Source organism: Manis pentadactyla, chromosome 1 (genome assembly GCF_030020395.1).
Source record: "Manis pentadactyla isolate mManPen7 chromosome 1, mManPen7.hap1, whole genome shotgun sequence".
Taxonomy (NCBI): Eukaryota; Metazoa; Chordata; class Mammalia; order Pholidota; family Manidae; genus Manis; species Manis pentadactyla.
In genome coordinates, this window is record NC_080019.1 from 69,968,986 (window position 1) to 69,984,826 (window position 15,841).

Sequence of the window (15,841 nt, forward strand, 5' to 3'; positions counted from 1 at the left end):
TTTTTTCCCTCTTGGATTCCAAAGAAATGTTCCCTGTCTTTCAGGATTTGGTTCCACCTCTCTTTCCCTGACTCTCCTTCCCCCAAATCAGTAAAGGCTGCCTCCTCCCGGGTCCTGGGCACACTCAGGGCACTTACATCGTCACGGAGGAGCTGTTTGCGTGTCCATTCTCTCCACCGGACTGTGCGCTCTGGGAGATTGCTGAATGAGGGAAGAAGGAAAGGATTAAACAAGGCCAAGGGGATGAAATTGTTTTTCTGCTTCTCTGAATTATTGGAACCATGCTGCCTTACACCTCATCAGACACTTGTTGAGAAAACAAAACTCTGCTTGGTTTTAATGAATGTAATGAAGTTGTCGCGATAGCATTTGTAGTAGCTGTAGTTGTATGTAATACCATTAATTGAACACTTGCTGAGGTCTCTTGCTGTTGCCTCATTTTATTGTCACAGTGATCATCTCAGGTATCATTCCTATTTTACAGAACGCTCTGTGATTAGGTAATGCAGGTTGGCAGGGAATACAAAGTAGAATGCGTAGATCATCACCTGGTTGGCAGTGTGTTAGGCTGGCTGGGAAAAACTGGTTTAATTGGTTAAAAATAGCTAGTGATGCATTATTTTTTGAATGGCAAATACATGATTGACCCTGGATTTGGCATTAAAACAAACACAACCATTAAACATATCCATCAAAAAATGAAATAGTGATATATACTTTCTAACGTTTGAGATCACATAAATATTGTCAGTCTTCCTTTTAAGTATGCTGGAAGGAGTTTGTGACCCAAAGTCACAAGATCTGGGTGGAAAACCTAACTGCCAATTATAAGCTCAATTATAAGGTGTTTGGATTTGGGCTTAATTTTTCTGAGCTTCAATGTCTTCATCTTTGAAATGGAAATACTTTATAGCCCAAAGGGAATTGTGAGAAAGAAAATGAGATGGCGTGCGTGAAAGTGATTTGTAAACGGTGGAGGGCTAGCCAGGAATTAGGTGTTCTTTTTGTTCTGTGTTTGGGCCCAGAAAGATGGCGTTCGGGAGGAGTCAGGATAGAGAAAGTTGTGTTCTGCTGCGTCAGCAGATACGGGCACTGAAAGAATTGCAGGCTGTCTGAATTCCCTGGGAGGGTAGGGTATGAGGAAGCTGGGATGTGAGCCCCAGCAGAACCTGCATGAGCTAGTTAGAGAGGATATGGGAATGGAGACGAATGATTAGGAAATCAGTCTTACTGTACTTATTGAAACAGCAGAGCTGAGAGAATGTAACTGATCAGGGTTTTGCATCGGGTTACCGGTAACCAAGGACCAACCCAGGGACCACAGGTCAGCTTCAGAGAGTTTGACAGCTTCTTCTTCTCCTCTAAGGTTATCACCAGCATTTTTCATTCCCAGCAGCTCTGAAGTTTTCTGTATTTCAGGGCCAGAGTCCACTTACCCGAAGGGCTCAGCGTCCCTCACATAATGTATTAACCCAGCCAGAGCTGCTCCTTACAGATCGCTTCCTGACCATGTGGACTGAACCTCCTTCCTCTTTAAAGAAGAAACCAAGGCTTTATCTTTTTTATTCTAATAGATCGAAAAATCTTTTGCAAGTTGTCATCAGTATGATGGTCCCAAACTTGAAATATGATCGGAGTGGGAAAGAAGAATGATCACATTCTGCCAGTTTCTGGAAGTGAACACAGAGGTGACCGTCATACCTTTTTGTCACAGGCATCACTATCCTAAACTTACTTGAAAGTTTCTGGAGGAGGACTCAGGGTACCATGTCTAAGGAATCCGTTGATAAATTTTAAGGTAGAATTGGCATTCTGAAATATTCCAACAGACTGGAGATGATGGGCCAAATGAACACAATTAAATTTAACCACAATAAATGGGTGAAGTTCTGAGTTTCAGTTAAAAAATTCAGCCTTGAAGTTTGGCCAAGGAAGAAGAAGAACTCGATGCTGCACACACACAGATGTTCGTATATTACAAATAAAATATATTATCAAGCATTTACTATTTGCTGGGTACTTGCTGAGTGCTCATATGCTGTCATTTAGGCCTTCCAATAATATGCCCAGCAGGTGTGTATTATTCACTCCATTTTATAGATAAGGAGACTGAGGTTTAAGGAGTTCAAATACTTCCTAAGGCCAGGCTGTTGGTAAGCAGGCCCTAGCATCTGCTGTCTGAGAATTACGGTTTAGTAAGGCCTGTGAAACCGGAAGTCTGGAAACTCGTTTTGGAGACACCTTGAGATCTTAGGCAAGTCTTTTGACTTCTCCACGCCTCAGTTTTCTCATATCTATATTGAGAGGCTTGGACTAAATCTGAAGTTCCTTTTGTCTATAAAATTCTCCTTGCAGGGGAATAGCTGAAGGAATTTGAGATGTTGAGCTCAGGAAAGGACTAGGCAGAGTAAACCTTCAAAGAGCTGTTGTGTGGCAGAGGCCATGGTGAGGGCCCCTTGATCACTCGCTCCCTGTGAGAACTGCTCCTCTGTGGAGGAAATTCCCGCGCTGGGTGGAGTGTTCCCCACCTCTGATCTGAAGAATCTCTAGAATCCATTTATGGCAAATTAAGAATGAGTTGGAGTGCCTGCTCCACTGAGAAGTGCACTCTCTTTGCTTTTTGTTATCTAAGACACCTGATGTCTGTTTATTTTGAAGCAATGCTTCCTCATCCACCCACTTTGAGAGAGATTTGGGGGACTGGATTCCAGCTACTTGGAACACTAGAGCAGTTCTTTGTGTGAACCTAGCACCATCTTGTGGACATGGCACTGTGGACCAGGAGCGTGCTGTGGTTGTCAAATGTAAGGGAACCTCAGAATGCAACCCTGAGGGAGCTGCCAGGGAGAGGCTCTAAGGGGTCATGTTTTTAAGAGTCACTGCTTCATCTTGGAGCTAGGAACTGCCTTGGGGAATTTACCTTTATGACTCTAACCCTATCATTAAGCCTGTGTCACCGAGAAGAGCAGTGGGGCAGGCTTAGTGACACAGTCAGCCAGACCTTCCTGGGAGTTGCGGTACAGTTCCCGGGCTTCTCTTCCCTAGGGAGGGCGTCAGTACAGAGGCTCCTTGGGAGGGAGCCCAAAGCCCCTTCTCCATGGCCTCTCTCCTCCTGTGTCCTGCTTCCGTTCCCACCTCTTCTGGTCCAGAACACCCTTCTGCCCTGCCTCCTGGCCTCCTTGCTGGCAGTAATTGCCAGTGAGAGTATAACTTGCCTTATCGTGCTTAAAGGGCCCCTTCCCACTGAAGTGAGGATGAAGTCATGAAGAGAGTGGAGCACTTGCCTTCCCTCACCGAGCACTGGTGAGGCTGACCAGTGTGGTGGTTCTGCTGTTTCGGTGTGTGAAGAAACTGGGTTATAATCTAACCTGGACTATGGTAATGGTCTGAGGTCAGTCTTGCTCATTGCCTTTACCCAGACTGGAAAGAGCAACCTGTGGCCCGGTAGAAGCCAATCAAGCTCTCTCTGGATATTCAGAACCCCACCTCTTCTTCTCTGCTTATTCTTCACAGTAGAGCTACAGGTGATAGCTTTAATGGACATGTGGGGTTCCCCAAAACAATGGAGTCACTAATTTTGTATCTTTTAATACACAGTTATTGGCTATATGTATCATAATAAAAATGCATAATTGTGATGCATATACCTATTCTTTAAAAGTATGTTTGTTCTTTCAATTACATTTGCATATCTGTTTAAACATATTCTCCAAATACCTTAATATAGGAACTCTTACTCTATTACCCACAGTCCCTTACATCCTAAATATTTATTTTTGCACTTAACCTTCCATGAATACATTTTAGCTAACTTCCTTTCTTTTGGGATCAGCCTGGCTCCTGACTGTCCAGCCTGTCAAAATTGGTCTAGCTCGGGCTCACAGGAAGCCCTCGAAACCTAAGACTCTTGGCCACTCATCTCTTCACTTCAGCTTCAGGGAGATCCCACTTAGAAAATGATCCCTGCTTTCAACCAACAAGCATTAAATTGGTTTTCTATTCTCATAAAGAGATAGGCTAAAGAAAAGAGTTGTAGGTATTATTTTGTTTTCTGGAATTTTCATGGAAAATTAGGGTGAAAAAGAGCAATACTTTATTTGTATTCTCTCATCTAAGCCTTTGATAAGTTGTGCTATTACATTCATATTATAGACTTAAGAAAAAACAGGTCTACAAATGTTAATTAACTTGTCCAGTTCACAGCTAGTAAAACAGTAGCAGAACTGGAATTTGAACCCAGAAATGTATAAGCAGAGGCCCTGCTCTACCCTCTGAGGATAAAGATAACTAACAATGCAGGAGGAGGACTGCCCAGGGGAACAGGAAGAGGAAAACTTGAGACTGTTGACGACCTCCAACAGTTGTCAAAAATTTTAATCAGTGACTTCATGGAAGCTTGAACTAAAATCCAAAATAAGCACATAAATGTGCTAACCCCAAACTGAACCCAAATTTTAAATATTTTCTTTGCTGAGCAAACCACAACCTGATGAATCCATTCAACTGAGACAAAACTAAAAACAATCTAAAATCAAAAAACCAAAACATCAAAATAGCCTGTAAAACAAATCATAACCAAACTGACATGTTACTAGGTTCCTAGTTTAAGTAAGAGAGGAGGTTCTAACATTTTGTCTTCCAAAAGCCCCCCTGGCGTGAGGAAAGGAGCATGTGTGGTCTGCTGGGAGTCTGAATGGCAAGGAGAGGTGATGAAGCAGAGCACAGTGGAAGCTTTTTTATGAAGGTAAAGGAATGTCACAGTCTGAAACAGGCACATGACTCAGTAAGGGGACGCTACCCCAGCTTTGTTTTATATAGCAAAATTTGAGTGATCCTCTGAATAAGAGGACAAGGAAATGTATTGATGATGTAAGTATTTGACGTAAACACATTATTTTGGTCTCCTTCCTATCAGGCTTTCTACCAAAATTGCTAATAAAGCCAACGTGAATTTTTATTTAAATTCTTAATGCCTTTTCCCACATGCTTAGGAAAAATATTAACTGAGATGATATTTGTAGCTTAAACGCCCACATAGGAGCTAAGGCTCGGATGTAACTGCTCTGCATTAAGGAGGAATGATTAGTTCATGAGCCTCTCCGGGGTATTAATCACTGTGAGGGGTGATGGGGGAGTTCTGGGCATACAGTAAAATAGAATATTTGTCCCTGATATTGAGGAATTTCACATCCCCCATATTTTGAGTGTGGGGCCAAGGCTTGGTAATACCTGCTCCCACTGACATTTGTGACTAATAATAATTAACCAGTAATAGTAATACTAATAATAGTTAATGTCTATTAAGCTTGATTTGCTCCAGACTCTACATGAAGGATTTTAGAGGCATTACCATTTACTCCTATTTTAGCCCTGGTAGATTCAGAAGCTGAGGTGTAAAGAGTTTAAGGAACTTGCCAAGAGTCACAGCTAGCACATGACAGAGCAAGGTCCACCTGACACTGAAGTTGAGGCTCTTAGTCACTGTACCAGACTGGACATCTTCTACCTTATGCTGACTTACCCTTAAACAGAGCCCTGTTTCACAAATGGACTAATATGCTGCTTTGGCGCCTCTCAGTTCTCCAAGTCCAGTAGATCTAATCCCCACTATGCCCTTCTATGCCCACTTCTTCTTGTAGCCCCTGAGTTATACTCAACTGTGAGTGGTAGGCATTTGATAAATATTACCTTGAAATGGATGTGGATCGAAATCAAAGTGATTATATATATGAGTACATATATCACTTTGAAGATTATGTCTTTTTAAGAAAACAAAAGAAGAATGTTACGGAAAATCCTGAATTTCCCTTAGGTGTTCACCCCAGGGCCTCCTGGTGGTCTATATGGCATATTAAAGAAATGGCCACCCCTTCTGATAGGGGGATACAGCCCTTAGCAAGGTACATAGCTGGCGAGTGGAGCCTGGGCTGGCTCTCAGCCTCCCCTTCCCCCACAGCATGCCACAGAGCACCAGCTGGCCCTTGCATGTGGCAGCCCAGCCCAAGTGCAGCCTACAGTTTGCTAGGGACTCACATATTGGTACATAGGCTGGGGTCATGGAATATGAGGCTTTGATACCAAGAAAGGTGTGGAAAAGCTGAGTTCTTTGTTTGTTTGTGCTCCTGAACCTGAAATGGAGAGCTCTGCCACTCACTAGCAAAAATGACTTTGGTCAGTTACTCAGTCTTTTGAGTTTCAGTTTTCTCATTTATAAAATAAGGTTGCTGTGAGGCTTCACAGGATGGTGTATATGGGATGTGTGAAATGGTACTGGGCATGTGAATGTGCTTGTTAGGTGTTAGGGGTACCACCCGTGGCTGGCATATATAGGTGAACATCCTCCTGCCAAATGAGTAAATCACTTTGGGAACATTGATGCATTTGTGATGGGATGTCAATGTCACCCTAAAGCAGTCCTCAGGAAGGCTGCCCAGGGGGTCACTGGCACAAGCAGGAGACACAGTATGGTGGAATTAATGGGCCAACCCATGTGCACAACATAACAGCAGGATGCAAGAAGCAAGCCTGCCCAGACCTTGTTCCCCAAACTCTGATTCAGAGTGAGTGGTGTCACCCAGCTTGTATTCTGAGGTTCCACAGGCGAGGCTGATGTGCAGCTCTGCCAAGAACCACCACCATAAGCTCACATTATGTGCCCGGCAGGGTGCCCCTGCCATCTTGCTGTTGCTTGCCTGGTGGGGGACGAGGCCTGGTGAATGTGCTTTTGCTGTTGTGGTCATGGAGCAGTGCTCTGGGCAGCACAGGCATCCACAGACCTGTGACCCACAAGCAGGCCACGGGCCCGGCTGGGATTGGCTCAGTCCAGATTGTTCTCCCAATGAGCTGCTCATGAGAAGAGGCTGAGTGAGGGAGAAGCCATTGGAAGGAACTGAAATGTGGTTGCAAGGAACGGAGACCTGTGGGAGTGCTTTAAGGAAGGACAGCATGCAGAAACAGAGTCCCTTACAAACACCAAACATCGAGGCCTTATACTGCATGCCCACAGTGACTACTTTAAATTTTTAGTGTTTAAAAAAAAGTTACTTTAAAAAAATACACGCCAGAGATTGGATTAAAGATGGTGGCATGAGAGGTGAGACAGAGGCTTCCTCCTAAAACCGCATATAATACGAAAACATAATTAAGATGACTAATCCTGAAAGACCAACAGGAAAGAGGGCTGCGCCAAACTGCATATACCTGGAGAAAAGAATAAACCTCACAGAATAGGGTAACATACCAAAGCTGTGGCCCAGCAGGACCCAAGCCCTTCCCCCACCCCAGCTCACTGGCAGGAGGAAGAGAAACAGAGCGGGGAGGGAGTGGAGGCCTGGGAATGCTGAATACCTAACTCAGGAGATCTGCTCTGGGAGCACAAACCTACATTTCGTGGTGCTTTCATAGTACTCTTGTGATTAGAGGGTTGGAAAGCTAAGATAGGCAGAATCCCTGGAGAGACTGAGATTCCACCTGCTTGTGGAAAGCAGGGATCCATATCCGGCTGCTCTGGGACGAAAGAAAGGCAGGCAGTCTGAGAGACTTCCTAACAGCAACAGGGCTGCTAAAGGCGCAAGGATTGCACAGAGCTTACTGCTCAGGAGAAAGGACAGGCAGACAAAATTGTCCAGGTGCACTCTGCTCAGCAGGTTGGGAATTTTCTTGATCTTCAGGTGCTCCAGCTCCCTGGATGGCTACACAGCTCGAAGGACCTCCTCCATGATACACAGCCTACTGCGCCTTTCTCCTGGCCACCCCACCTGGCTCACAAACCGCAAACCCTACCCTGGCGTTAGGCCAGCCAGAGGGAAGCCCCGTCTACAGCAACTACAAATGCAAAGCATACAGGCTTATACCTGTGTGACCGGCCCACTGGTTCAGGCAGTGGAGACAGGCATAGCAGCCCAGAAGCAAGAAACAGCTCTTTCCTCCCCCCAGGCACCAATACCGCTCCCCTGAGACCCCTGACATAGCTTCAGGGGCTGAGCAGCCCCAGAGAGTGGAGCTTCTGAGCACTAGAGGGCGCCATATACAAATATGAAATGCCAAAGGAAACTGGTTCAAAGTAAAATTATGAATACAACACCTGAGAAATATTCAAATGAAATCAACCTCATGAATCTTCTGAAAGGGATTTCAAAATAAAAATCATTAACATGCTCATGGAGGTACAGAAAAATATTCAAGAACTCAAGAATGAATTCTGGTTGGAGATCTAATCATTGAAGAACACAATGGAGGGTATTAAAAGCAGATTAGATTCAGTGGAGGAGATGATAAATGAAATAGAAACTAGAGAAGAGGAATACAAAGAAGCTGAGGCAAAGGGAGAAAAAGGATCTCTAAGAATGAAATAATATTGAGAGAACTGTGTGACCAATCCAAGTGGAACAATATTCACATTATAGGGGTACCAGAAGAAGAAGAGAGAAAAAAGTGATAGAAAGTGTCTTTGAGGAGGTAATTGTTGAAAACTTCCTCAGTCTGGGGAAGGAGATAGTCTCTCGGGCCATAGAGATGCACAGATCTCTCAAAAAAGACAATGCCAAGACATATAGTAATTAAAATGGCAAAGATCAAGGATAAGGACAGACTATTAAAAGCAGCCAGAGAGAGAAATAAGATCACATACAAAGAAAACCCCTCAGGCTATCATCAGACTTGTCACCAGAAACCTTAAAGGCCAGAAGAGAGTGCTATGATGTATTTAATGCAATGAAGCAGAAGGGCCTGGAACCAAGATTACTTTATCCAGCAAGATTATCATTTAAATTTGAAGGAAGAATTAAACAATTTCCAGATAAGTAAAAGCTGAGAGAATTTACCTCCCACAAACCATCTCTACAGTCAATTTTGGAGGGACTGCTATAGATGGAAGTATTCCTAAGGTTTAATAGCTGTCACCAGAGGTAATAAAATCACAGTAAAGAAAGTAGAACAGTTAATTACTAAACAAATGCAAAATTAAATCAACTATCCCCAAATTCAATCAAGGGATAGATAAAGAGTACAGAATATGATACCTAACATATAAAGAATGGAGGAGGTTGAAAAAGAAGGGGAAAAAAAGAACCTTTAGATTGTGTTTGTAATAGCATATTAAGTGAGTTAAGTTAGACTCTTAGATAGTAAAGAAGTTAACCTTGAACCTTTGGTAACCATGAGTCTAAAGCCTGCAATGGCAATAAGTACATACCTGTTCATAATCACCCTAAATGTAAATGGACTGAATGCACCAATCAAAAGACATAGAGTCACTGAATGGATAAAAAAACAAGACCCATCTATATGCTGCCTACAAGAGACTCACGTTAAACCCAAAGACAGACACAGACTGAAAGTGAAGGGATAGAAAAAGATTTTCATACAATAGGGAGAGAAAAGCAGGAGTTTTGCAGTACTTGTATCAGACAAAATAGACTTCAAAACAAAGAAAGTCACAAGAGACAAAGAAGGACATTACATAATGATTAAGGGGTCAATCCAACAAGATATAACCATTATAAATATCTACATGCCCAACACAGGAGCACCTACATATGTGAAACAAATACTAACAGAATTAAAAGGGGAAATAGAATGCAATGCATTCATTCTAGGAGACTTCAACACTCCACTCACTCCAAAGGACAGATCAACCAGACAGAAAATAAGTAAGGACACAGAGGCACTGAACAACACATTCGAACAGGTGGATCTAACAGACATGTACAGAACTCTACACCCAAAAGCAGCAGAATACACATTCTTCTCAAGTGCACATGTAACATTTTCAAGAATAGATCATATACTAGGCCACAAAAAGAGCCTCAGTAAATTCAAAAAGATTAAAATTGTACCAACCAGTTCCTCAGATCACAAAGGTATGAAACTAGAAATAAATTACACAAAGAAAATGAAAAATCCCACAAACACATGGAGGCTTCAAAACATGCTCCAACCAATGGGTCAATGACCAAATAAAACCAGAGATCAAGCAGTATATGGAGACAAATGACAACAATAATTCAACACCGTAAAATCTGTGGGACGCAGCAAAGTCTGTGCTAAGAGAAAAGTATGTTGCTATACAGGCCTACCTCAGGAAAGAAGAACAATCCCATATGAACAGTCTCAACTCACAATTAATGAAACTAGAAAAAGAAGAACAAATGAGGCCCAAAGTCAGTAGAAGGAGGGACATAACAAAGATTAGAGCAGAAATAAATAAACCAAGAAGAATAAAACAATAAAAAGAATCAATGAAAGCAAGAGCTGGTTCTTCAAGAAAATAAACAAAATAGATAAACCCCTAGTCAGACTTATCAAGAAAAAAAGAGTCTACACACATAAACAGAATCAGAAATGAGAAAGGAAACATAACTAAGGACACCACAGAAATACAAAGAATATTAGAGAATACTATGAGAAATTACATGCTAACAAACTGGATAACCTAGAAGAAATGGACAACTTTCTAGAAAAATACAACCTTCCAAGGCTGACCCAGAAAGAAACAGAAAATCTGAACAGACCAATTACCAGCAATGAAATTGAATTGGTAATCAAAAAACTACCTAAGAACAAAACCCCTGGATCAGATGACTTTACCACTGAATTTTATCAAACATTTAGTGAAGACATAATACCAATCCTCCTTAAAGTTTTCCAAAGAGTAGAAGAGGGAATACTCCCAAACTCATTCAACGAGGCCAGCATCACTCTAATATCAAAACCAGACAAAGACACCACAAAAAAAATTACAGACCAATATCTCTGATGAACATAGATGCAAAAATACTCAACAAAATATTAGCAAACAGAATTCAAAAATACATCAAAAAGATCATGGTCAAGTAGGGTCTATTTCAGGGATGCAAGGATGGTACAACATTTGAAAATCCATCCACATCATCCACCACATCAACAAAAAGAAGGGCAAAAACCACATGATCATCTCCACAGATGCTGAAAAAGCATTCAACAAAATTCAACATCCATTCATGATAAGAACTCTCAACAAAATGGGTAATGAGGGCAAGTACCTCAACATAATAAAGGCCAATATGACAAAACCACAGCCAACATTATACTTAACAGCGAGAAGCTGAAAGCTTTTCCTTTAAGATAGGGAACAGGACAAGGATGCCCACTCTCCCCACTTCTATTCAACATAGTAGTGGAGGTCCTAACCACGGCAATCAGAAACACAAAGAAATAAAAGGCATCCAGAATGGTAAGGAAGAAGTTAAACTGCCCCTGTTTTCAGATGACATGATATAGTTACATAAAAAAACCTAAAGAATCCACTCCTAAACTACTAAATCTAATATCTGAATTCAGCAAAGTTGCAGGATAAAAAATTAATACACAGAAATCTGTTGCTCTCCTATACACTAACGATGAACTAGCAGAAAAAGAAATCAGGAAAACAATGCCATTCACATTTGCAACAAAAAGAATAAAATACCTTGGAATAAACCTAACCAAGGAAGTAAAAGACCTATACTCTGAAAACTACAAGACACTCATGAGAGAAATCAAAGATACCAATAAATGAAAGCACATCCCATGCTCATGGTTAGGAAGAACTAATATTGTCAAAATGACCATCCTGCCTAAAGCAATCTACAGATTCAGTGCAATTCCTATCAAAATACCAACAGCATTCTTCAATGAACTAGAGAAAATCATTCTAAAATTCATATGGAACCACAAAAGACCTCGAATACCCAAAGCAATCCTGAGAAGGAAGAATAAAGCTGGGGGGATTATGCTCCCCAACTTCAAGCTCTACTACAAAGACACAGTAATCAAGACAATTTGGTACTGGCACAAGAACAGAACCATAGACCAATGGAACAGACTAGAGAGCCCTGATATAAACCCAAGCATGTGTGGTCAATTAATATATGATAAAGGAGCCATGGATATACAATTGTGAAATGACAGCCTCTTCAACAACTGGTGTTGGCAAAACTGGACAGGAACATGTAAGAGAATGAAACTGGATTATTGTTTAACCCCATACACAAAAGTAAACTTGAAATGGATCAAAGACCTGAATGTAAGTCATGAAACCATAAAACTCTTAGAAGACAACATAGGCAAAAATCTCCTGAATATAAGCATGAGCAACTTCTTCCTGAATCCATCTCTTCGAGCAAGGGAAACAAAAGCAAAAATGAACTCATGGGACTACATCAAACTAAAAAGTTTCTGTATGGCAAAGGACACCATCAACAGAACAAAAAGACATCCTATAGTATTGGAGAATATATTTGTAAATGACATATCTGATAAGGGGATAACATCCAAAATACATGAAGAACTCACATGCCTCAACATCCAAAAAACAAATAACCTGATTAAAAAATGGGCAGAGGATATGAAGAGACAATTCTCCAAAGAAGAAATTCAGGTGGCCAACAGACACATAAAAAGATGCTCCACATCACTAATCATCAGAGAAATGCAAATTAAAACCACAATAAGATATCACCTTACACCATTAAGGATGGCCAGCATGGAAAAGACTAAGAACAACAAATGCTGGCAAGGATGCGGAGAAAGGGGAACCCTCCTACACTGCTGGTGGGAATGAAAGCTAGTTCAACCATTGTGGAAAGCAATATGGAGGTTCCTCAAAAAAACAAAAATAGAAATACCATTTGACCCAGGAATCTCACTCCTTGGAATTTACCCAAAGAATACAACTTCTCAGACTCAAAAAGACATATGCACCCCAGTGTTTATTGCAGCACTATTTACAATAGCCAAGATATGGAAGCAACCTAAGTGTCCATCAGTAGAGGTGTGGATAAAGAAGATGTGGTACATATACACAATGGAATACTATTCAGCCATAAGAAAGAAACAAATCGTACCATTTGCAATAACATGGATGGAGCTGGAGGATATCATGCTCAGGGAAATACGTCAGGCGGAGAAAGAAAAGTGCCAAATGATTTCCCTCGTTTGTGGAGTAAAACAACGAAGCAAAACTGAAGGAACAAAATCGCAGCAGACTCACAGACTCCAAGAAGTGACTAGCGGTTACCAAAGGGGAGGAGTGTGGGAGGGCAGGTGGGGAGGGAAGGAGGGAGAAGGGGATTGAGGGGTATTATGTTTAGTCCACATAGTGTGGTGGGTCACGGGGAGAACAGTGTAGCACAGAGAAGGCAAATAGTGAATCTGTGGCATCTTACTACACTGATGGACAGTGACTGCATTGGGGTATGGGTGGGGACTTGATAATGTGGGTTAATGTAGTAACCACATTGTTTTTTCATGTGAAACCTTCATAAGCATGTATATGAATAATACCTTAATAAAAAAAATTTTTTTAATTGCACACCAATTCAGTCCAAGCACTCAGGAGACACAGGCCAAATCACTGGAGTTTAAACTGTTAACAGAGTTCATCTAAGTAAATGTTAAAGATTTTACTGACTTTATTCAGTGTTCAATAAATTGGGCAGCATCCAATTGAGCACAGAAAAAAGCTCTGGAAAGCTATCCAAGGCAAGAGACTTTATAGGCAGCGGAGAGCAGAACACAGAAGTTAGGCAAAAAGGCAGGTTGGTTATTGCAAGGTTACTTCCTTTATAGGAAATGTTAGGGGCTTACATTAGGTAGAATTACCTACCTAATGCTGATCAGCTGATTCCTGACTAATTGGTTTAAGATTGCATTTTTGGGAGAGACAAAATTGTAAACAAGTTAAGTTTCAGTTTGGTGACACGAAGCTTAGCATAAGCTTCTCCATTTGGGCCTGTTGTCTCTAGCGGGAAAAAGCATATCAGTAGATCTTGAAGTATCGCTCTTTTCCTTCCTTTGAGCCAAAGCAGGTAATTTCTCAGTGTTTCAAAGCTGTGTTCCAATGTTCTAACTTGTTCGAACAGTGACAACTTTGTGGGCAATGGCCAACCTGTCTTGTCTTTTCCAGCTCAGCATTAGGCCAGCAGTGTTGATTTGATTTTTTGTATTTTGGGTTTGTTTTTTTTTCCTTTTACCCTGTCAGACAGCTTTCTTGGCTTTTTCACAGTCAACAGATGTATTTATCCCTTTTAACATAGGTAACAAATAGCAGGGCAGTGTCTCTGACCTAATGCTGGATCCAGAAAGCTTGGTAACAGTGCTAGGTATGGTGGGCTCCAGAATGCTTAGTGTTTGGGTGCTTCTTGTTTTTTGGCTTATTTAATAAAGGTTTATTAACACTTGTTATGTTCCCAGTGTAGTTCTGGGAGCTAGAGAAACTGTAGCGTAAATTGTCTTAGCCTCACAAAATTTTCACACTTGTAGTAAAGGTACACATTTGTAAAATAATAATTACAATCATAATAAGTACTGTGAAAGAAAGGTATGCTGAGAGTACATAAGAGGTGAACCTGATTGAGGGGGAGGGGATCATTGGGTGAAGATCAGGGTTGGCTGACACGTGGGCTAGAAGGCCGCTCCAGGCTGTAGAAGCAGCATGTGCAAAGGCCCTGTGGTGGGATGATCCTAGTTCAAGGGACAGAACAAGGGCTGGTGTGGATTAGAGCAACAGGCAGTAGGTTAAATCACAGAGGACCTCATAAGCTTTGGTAAAGATACTGGCATTTGGATTTAGAGTTTTAATGAGCCTTGCTGACCATGTGTCAGCTCCCTGCCACATTGGCAGGGAGACCCTTCCCTCTGTCACAGAGAAGGCTTGCACCCAAAGTTGGCCCCACCCTGGAGATTTTCTTCACCGAGTGGTCTCCTGAAACTTTATACCCACTAGTCTTATGCTGTACCCTGACTGACAGGTCACTAGCAAAAGCCTCATGCTCCCTGAGCCCACATCACCCTCAGGCCTGTAATGAGAGGATACATCTAAATACTTGTGGGGGTTGAGGAAGCAAATGAAAACTTATCTGTCTGATGCATTCACTTCAGATTAGCAAATCCTGGCTGTGCAAATCTTTGGCCTTTGTCTCCTGAGAGCTTGGACTGAATTCGCAATAAACTTAAAAATCAACTTTATTTTAATAATAAATAAATATTTTAAGTTGGCAACATGTGGGTGTCCTGGACAGGCCTTGGTGTTTGATGTTTAGCAAATTCTGGGTTGTGGGGCAGACACTACAACTGACAATGTGTTCAGGTGGCACCTCAAAAATGCTGGCAGTTCTACTACTGTACACCCAGGCAACCGTGAAGAGCCCCAGGCCCAAGCATATCAGTTAGCAATGCTTATATTGTCCCGGTAACTGCTGCCCACGGCCAGGGATCTGCTTGCCTTCACTCTGATTCTCAGTTGTCTTTCTGGGGGACCTCTCTGGCACGTTCTGCTTTGTGAGAGGCGCCCTTGGCAGTGACGACTTTGCATGATATCCAGGCTGGCTGCCCCTGACAGCCCTAGGTCTTGAATCCCAATCTGGGTCCTGCTGCAGGCTTCTGCAAGGCCATTCAGTACTGGATAGGGCAGGTCACCTGCTCAGACCTGCCTCCTGCCATGTGTGCCTCTGCGTATGAGGCAGCAGAGTGTAGGGGACTGAGCACTGTCCACCATTAGAAATTAAAGCAAAACACTTATCTGGACTCGATTTCCACATCTATACTGTGTGCATGATACCAGCTTCTATATGTTGAATACAGACTTTGATAATGCTGTGTTAAATTGACAATTTAACCCCGTGACTATATAATAGCATCTCCATTTTACATGCCCACCTAGCAGAATTGTGAAGGGCATTAAATGAATTAATATGTAAAGTGCCTCACAGTCTGAAGTGTACCAGATAAAAGCAGTTTCATTCAAAATTGGGGAAATTCAAACAGGTGAAAGTTGTAATGGGCAATATTCATCTGCTAACCATATGTAATGTTTTTTTATGTA

The 15,841-nt window shown here is 41.9% G+C and overlaps 1 protein-coding gene across 15 annotated transcripts in view; it reads left to right on the forward strand.

The window, feature by feature from the left end:
- ZBTB38 (zinc finger and BTB domain containing 38) overlaps window positions 1-15,841 on the forward strand; it is a 125,282-nt gene that overhangs the window by 89,675 nt on the left and 19,766 nt on the right. For 2 of the 15 annotated variants that reach the window (XR_005023117.2, XR_008996360.1), the window contains one exon: window positions 1,575-3,225. The exons of 12 other annotated variants lie outside the window; for them this stretch is intronic. The gene's annotated coding sequence lies outside the window, so the exon portion shown is untranslated. One more of the 15 variants, XR_005023116.2, reaches the window with a different exon arrangement.